This window comes from Prinia subflava, chromosome 2 (genome assembly GCF_021018805.1).
Source record: "Prinia subflava isolate CZ2003 ecotype Zambia chromosome 2, Cam_Psub_1.2, whole genome shotgun sequence".
In the NCBI taxonomy this organism is placed as follows: domain Eukaryota; kingdom Metazoa; phylum Chordata; class Aves; order Passeriformes; family Cisticolidae; genus Prinia; species Prinia subflava.
The window spans coordinates 113366039-113372384 of NC_086248.1; positions in this window are offsets into that span (position 1 = coordinate 113366039).

The following is a 6346-nucleotide window of genomic DNA, read 5'->3' on the forward strand; positions in this document are numbered from 1 at the left end:
CCCCCTCTCCTCAAACATGAGACTTTTACATTGTACTTCACAGAAAGGAAAAGACATTAAATCTTTCCAGCGTGATGCCAACAGTGGGAATACTTGGCTTCTTCTGTGCTCTCTTCCTGTTCCAACAGTTCCCAGAGCAGTGTCTGACCCCAGCCCCTCCTGACCTCGGGCAGCATCTCCTCGATACCATTTCCTTGCAGCATCCCCTGTCCTCTCCTGCCTGCTCCCAAATGCCTTTTGCTGGTTCCTTCCCCTTCAGCTGAGCACGTTCAGCTCCACCTCCTGAGCCCCTGGCTCCAGGAGGGGCACCCCACGGGAGGGGACCCTTTGCACGGGGTACCTGCTTTATTTGTGAAGCAACTGCACAGCCTTTAAAAAGCCTTCTAAAGAATCCCCCTCTACGGTGTCACACTAAGGAGCAAGGTGCCAGCAGCGACAGCTCACACTAGCATTTGTTCTGCAAAGAACAGGGAAGGCAGAAATGGCTCTTTTTAGGTGAATAATGCCTCAGGGCAGCACTGGCTGCAGGGGCGAGGTAGGTGACATCTCTGTGGCATTTGCCAGATGGTGGCCCTTCGAGGATACCACCTGGTGGTGCTGTGTGTGGCAGCTGGAATCCAGCCAGACTCCTGTATCACTTTTCCTTCTTTTTTTTTTAACCTCCACCCCCTTCCCCTCTTGCAAAAATGAAGCCTGCATGATGTCCAGCCTGATCCCTGCCTCCTTCTCTCTGCTACAAGTTCCATGTTTCAGCCAGCCCGGGCTGCTGGAGGGAAGTCAGCAACAGCCAGTTCCCAGCAGGCAGAGTTCCTGCACAGGATTTTGCATTAGTCAGAGCCCTGTTTCTCCTGCTGCAGCACAAGCCTTTTCTGGGAAGGTTCTTCTTTACCAGGAGGGGCATGAGTGTAGTGTGAGAGGAAACACACTGATCATTTTTGCCCAGAAGCCCAGTTGTAAGCATTTCCCCATATTTTTACATTTCTGAGAAATACTCGCTTGTGTCTTTCAGAGAGAAGCAGTATCCTTTCAGAAGGGCCAAGGGAAGAAATCAGGCTCCTGTGTAATAGGTAATGTTTTATGAGTGCTGCTGGCCATCTGTGCATTGGCCATTGCTGCTGGTGGATGCAGGACAACAGCCTGAAACCCCACATTCTGATTTCACTGGAAAGGGTCCAGCAGGAGCCGTGTCAGAAGCTGACAGCAGAAACCACATGCTAAAAATAATTATGGCAGAACCTCTCTGCATGGAAACACCACAGAATTTAGAAACTGGAGCATTTCTTTCCACCCAAATTACTTGAAAGTTGAACTCTAGAAGGAAATGGAGAACAAGGAGTGTATCACTGCATCAAACCATGCTGCACCCACATCCTGAAGGTCATACGGCTGAAGCTTTATGAGTGTGTGGTTCGTATAATATGAACTTTACAGCACAACTCCAGAACTGCTGGTTTGTAGGAGCATTGCTACAGCACCAGTGCAGGTCCACCTGGCACTGGCCAGCTGCCCTCACGGCTATTTCTGGGTGTCCCTCCACTTCCTCCTGCTTGTCTGTGGGGATGCCACTCTTAATTTCTTGGGTTTGGTAGAGGCAGACTGGAGAGGGATCATGGCTGGATTCCTGGGCACAGCTGCAGCTCTCTTTGCAGGTGTGTTCTGGCAGCCATCAGCTCCTTTTGGGAGCAAATCCTCATCCAGTATGTTGCAGGTCTGCTCGTCCTGACTGTGGTGTTTCTTCTCCTGCTCCTCCAGGCCACTCTGAGACCTTAAAAACTCCCATTAGGCTTTGGCCTTTGTGAAATGAGTTGGACAGTGTCTGGCAGGCCACACCAGGAGCTGTGCACGGCAAAGGTGGAGCTGCACTGATCATTTTTGTTCCTGTACCAGGAACTGCTGTGGCTGACCAAGGCAGGGAATGAGAGGGGGATAAGCAGTCATCCCCTTACAGCCTTGGGATTTACTTACTGGAGTTGTAGCCCAAGTGGAGTGGCACCATGTCAGTGGACTCTGGAAAATTCCATTAACTGCCAACCTGGATTGTGGCCAGCATGGTAATTTACCAAACTAAAGCAATTCACTTTGTGGCTCTATAAACACCAGTCCTAAGTGAGACTCTTTGAGCTGAAAACCCTGCCAATGCTGTGGGTGACGTGGAACCAAACAGCTGTCAGGGTTAGAAGAAAAAAGGACTAGGAGGGAGGAACTTCAGTGTTGAGTGTTTAATGCACCACGTCACAGCTGGAGGATGTGGTTTCCAGCATAAAGCCCCTGGGAGTTTGAGGGCTCTTCCCTCGGGAGCAGGGACGTAAGGGAGTGTGGGGTCTCAACAACACTGACCCCTCTGAGACAAAAGTTTTCCCGGGTTTTATTTCTCCCCAGTTCCCTATTATTTGTTTGTAGGGAGGAGGGAGTTTTTAAACCACCGAGACTTGTTTGCCGTATGGCCCAGAGTGGGAACAGTGGCCATTCCTTATCTGGGGACGAACTGGAAAAACCTTTTTCTGCATTTGCGGGATGAGGTTGAACCATTTTCCTTTGTATCTTGCGGTCACTGAAATTGCCAGGCTGGATTGGTGCTCCAGCTGTGTTTTTTGAGGGGTGTGTGTAGGCACCAAATTCCCATTATGACAATATACAATCCATCTTTCTCCTCAGAACACCATCCCGCGCTGTAGCCAAATGTTTCCAGCACTTTTCCTTCGGTGCCCTGAGCCAGTTTGTTCCCCTGCCACCTGAACAGGGATGGGGAAAGACACGACCGGTCTGCAGCCACCGGCAGGGGGATTACAGCAACACCTCTGCACGTCTTACCCAGCATGGCAGATCAGTGGCAGCCCCTGGTGGAGCAGGGCATTTCCGATGTCACTGCACGCTGTCAGCTCACGGCTGCCTTTGGAAAAGCACGGGTCTTCACTGCAGCCTCTCGTTTCTCTGCATAAAGGATGATGAGAGGACAGTGGTCCAGGGAGCTCACGTACCCTTCAGTCCCGCTCTCGCCCTCAGCTGGAGAAAGGAGACCTGCACATGCACTAGCACCGCCTTTCAAACGGCACCGAAACACCAGGTTAAATGAGATATTCCGAAAAATCCTCTTCACTGTGAGGGTGCCGAGGTGCTGCAACAGCGCTGTCAGGACCTCTGGTGGCTTCTCTAGGAGGAATCAGCCTCGCTTTTTGATTTCTTCGTTTGTTTCTTTCGTTCCGTTGGGCTCGCGGCGGCAGCGGACGGACGGACGGACGGCAGCGCGCTCCGGCGGCGGCGGCAGCACCGGCAGCGCCCTCTCGATCGGTTTCCCGCTCGACTCTCCGCTCTGTGCCCCTGTCCGCGTCCTCCCGTCCCGCCCGTGCTCCGCCTCCCCAGCCCGGCTCATGCCGCGTCCCGCAAGGCGCCCGTGGGCGGCCCGGGCCCCTGCCCGCCCCTGCTGCGCTCCCGCCTCCGCCGGGCTCTCTCCGCGCTGGCTGTGGCGGCTCTGGAAGGGTTTCTGGGAGAGCTCCTCACGCTGGTGGTGGTGGAGCAGCACCGCCCTCTGGCTCCGCCTGGCCCGGCCCCGCCTGCGGTTCCGCCCGGCTCCCGCCCCGTCCCCCGCAGCATCTCCGCCCCGGGCTCCGGGAGCGGCTCGGGGTGCCCCGGGCAGAGCGGCGAGAAGCCGGCCCACGTGTGACTTGGAAAGGAGAGTGGTCTGCAGGGGTGGAGTTGTCACCCTGCTGCACAAGCTGGGAGGAAATCAGGAGCAGCAGATTGCCATTTTGGCTCAACCCCAGCCCAAATTCTTCATCCTTCCCCCTTCCCTGCGACTGCCCAAACCACCCAGGGAAAACAGCTCAATGTCCTCTAAGAGCCCATTTTGACATGGAAGTTGACAACTTTGATGTTGGATCAGAACATCCTAAAGGAGCAGCTGCTCATAAGGATTTTTATATTCAGGGATTAACAGTCCTATATGAGCTGGGTTCAGACCAGGTCACTTTCCCTCTACATTAACTTTCCATTTACAAAAGGATGGAAAAAGTGAGTACAAGTAGGCCTCTGAGTAACAAACTCAAACTACCAAGTGAGTATTATCCCCTGTCCTGGAAAAGGACTGCTCCCATAGCAGAGCTCAGCAAAGGCAGAAGGTTTAATCCCATTATCCAGAGGTTCAAATCATCTCCCCTACCTCCTTTTTTCCTGCCATAACTACTCTTGACCTGACCTTCTACTTTTAAATATCTTTATCTCATCAAGTCCCTATTCCCATGGTATCCCAATTCTAATTGTTTCGGCCTTTTTAATATTAGAAGAATGAAAAATCCTACACACAAGGCAAACAGTGCCCAAACATTGTGCACCCCTTTGGATTAGTCCAGGCAGTAGTGAATGGAACTCCACTGTCAGAACTGAGCCTCTCTGGAAGGGGAATCCAAGCCAGGACAGAGCAGGCAGCAGCACACCCATCAGCCCTGTCTATTCCTTAGGGATATGTGCCTGAGCATGAGGAATCACTGTGGTGAGGTGAACACAGAGCTGTGACGTGCAAAGTGATCTCCTCCTCTTGGAGGCTGCTCTTACCTCTAGAAGCCATCATTACAATTCTGAGCAGCCACTGAATCATGGCTTGAACAAGAATAGGAATTAACACCCGTGCTGTCCTTCCACTCATCTCCAAATCTGCAAATCCCACCACCCACAAGCCACTGAAGCCACAATCAAACACTTCCCTGGCACAAGCAGCTGCCTCGGCATTTGTTGTCTTTTGAAGCAGAACCAGTGTGACTTTAGCAAACCAAACCACCCAAAGTCCTGCCCCTACTGACAGCAGCATTTGCAATCTAACAAATTCTAGTCCCAGTCCCTTTCCATTTCTGATCCACAGAATCCCTAATCACTGCTATCAACAATAATTCAATTCACTGCCACCCATCACCATTCTTGTCCTAAATCACTCTACTCAAAATTATTAACCACCATAATCCTTGCCTCAGCAGGACTGTCCTTCTTGACAGTGGCTATATAATCTGCCTTTTCCCAGTCCCTGGGAGCATCCCCTCGACTGATATGACCTTTCAAGGATGATGAAAAGTGGCCTTGTGGCACCTCTCAGTACTCTCAGACACAGCCCATGTGGCACAGGCTCACACAATGAGCGCTGTGGGACCACAGTGGGGCACCTGGTCCAACCTCCCTGCTCAAGGAGGGTGGGCCCAGAGCGTCATTGCTGAGACAGCCAGACACTCAGAGTGCCTCAGTACAACTTCAGAAGGCTTTAACTATCACTACCTCGTTATCTAGAAGTCCCTCATACCTTTTCTCTGTTGCAATCCCTGGGCAGTTCCACACAGCCCGAGCTCTTCCTCCCCTTCCCTTCTGCAGTTCCAGCTCTCTCCTTGCTGTCCCCAGCACGGCCATCTAACCCTGTCTGTCCCTCACACGCTGTTTCCCGCTCTCTCTCTGTCCCTCACACGCTGTTTCCCGCTCTCTCTCTCTCTCTCTCTCTCTCTCTCTCTCTCTCTCTGTCCCTCACACGCTGTTTCCCGCTCTCTCTCTCTGTGTCCCTCACACGCTGTTCCCCTTTCTCTGTTTCCCCCTGTCTCTGTCCCTCCTGTCCCTCTCTCCTCACAGCCCCCCAGCAGGCTGCAGCTGCCTCCCTCCCACCAAACTCCTCTGTACCACCCCAGGGCTGGGAGGGCAGGGCTGTTCCCACTCTTGACTAATTAACACAGCTGCAATTAATCAAGGGCAGGATTGTCCTCAGCACCATCCCCATCCGTGTCCCCACCCCAGAGCCCGTGGTCCAGGCATGAGACCTGAAGAAGCCCTTCCTGTTGTCCTTGAGCCCTCAGGCCGTGTCAGGGAGGTGGTGTGATGGGGACAGTACAAACTGTCCTGTCCAACCCCAGCACAGGTGTCCCACGAGCTCAGGGAGCACAGGAACCCCCCACGGAGCAGAAGAGAAGGGTTTGATCACAGCTTTCAGCACAAACACTCCCCGGGAGCAGAGACTCACAATCCTTCTGCCTCCGTGGAGTTGAAGCAGACATTCAGGAGACAGTGACAGAGGCACTGCAGGCATGAGTCTCCCCACAGGCAGCTCAGGCATCTGGGATGTTCTGCTGTCCCCAACACCCTGGGAAACTCAGGCTGCTCCTGGTCACACTGGGGAAGACAAGGCTGTCTGGACCCCCACCAGTCTCTCCCCCAAGTGCCCCCGAGGGCCCAGAGAGGTGTCACAGGGAACCCTTTGCCACATATGGGGAGCAGGGTGGGACTTGCACCATGACAGACTCCGCAGGACCAGGAGCCACCAGCTGCAGGGAAGTGTAAAAATCAGTCTCCCCTCACAGTCTGTCCAGCATCCCATAAGGATCCC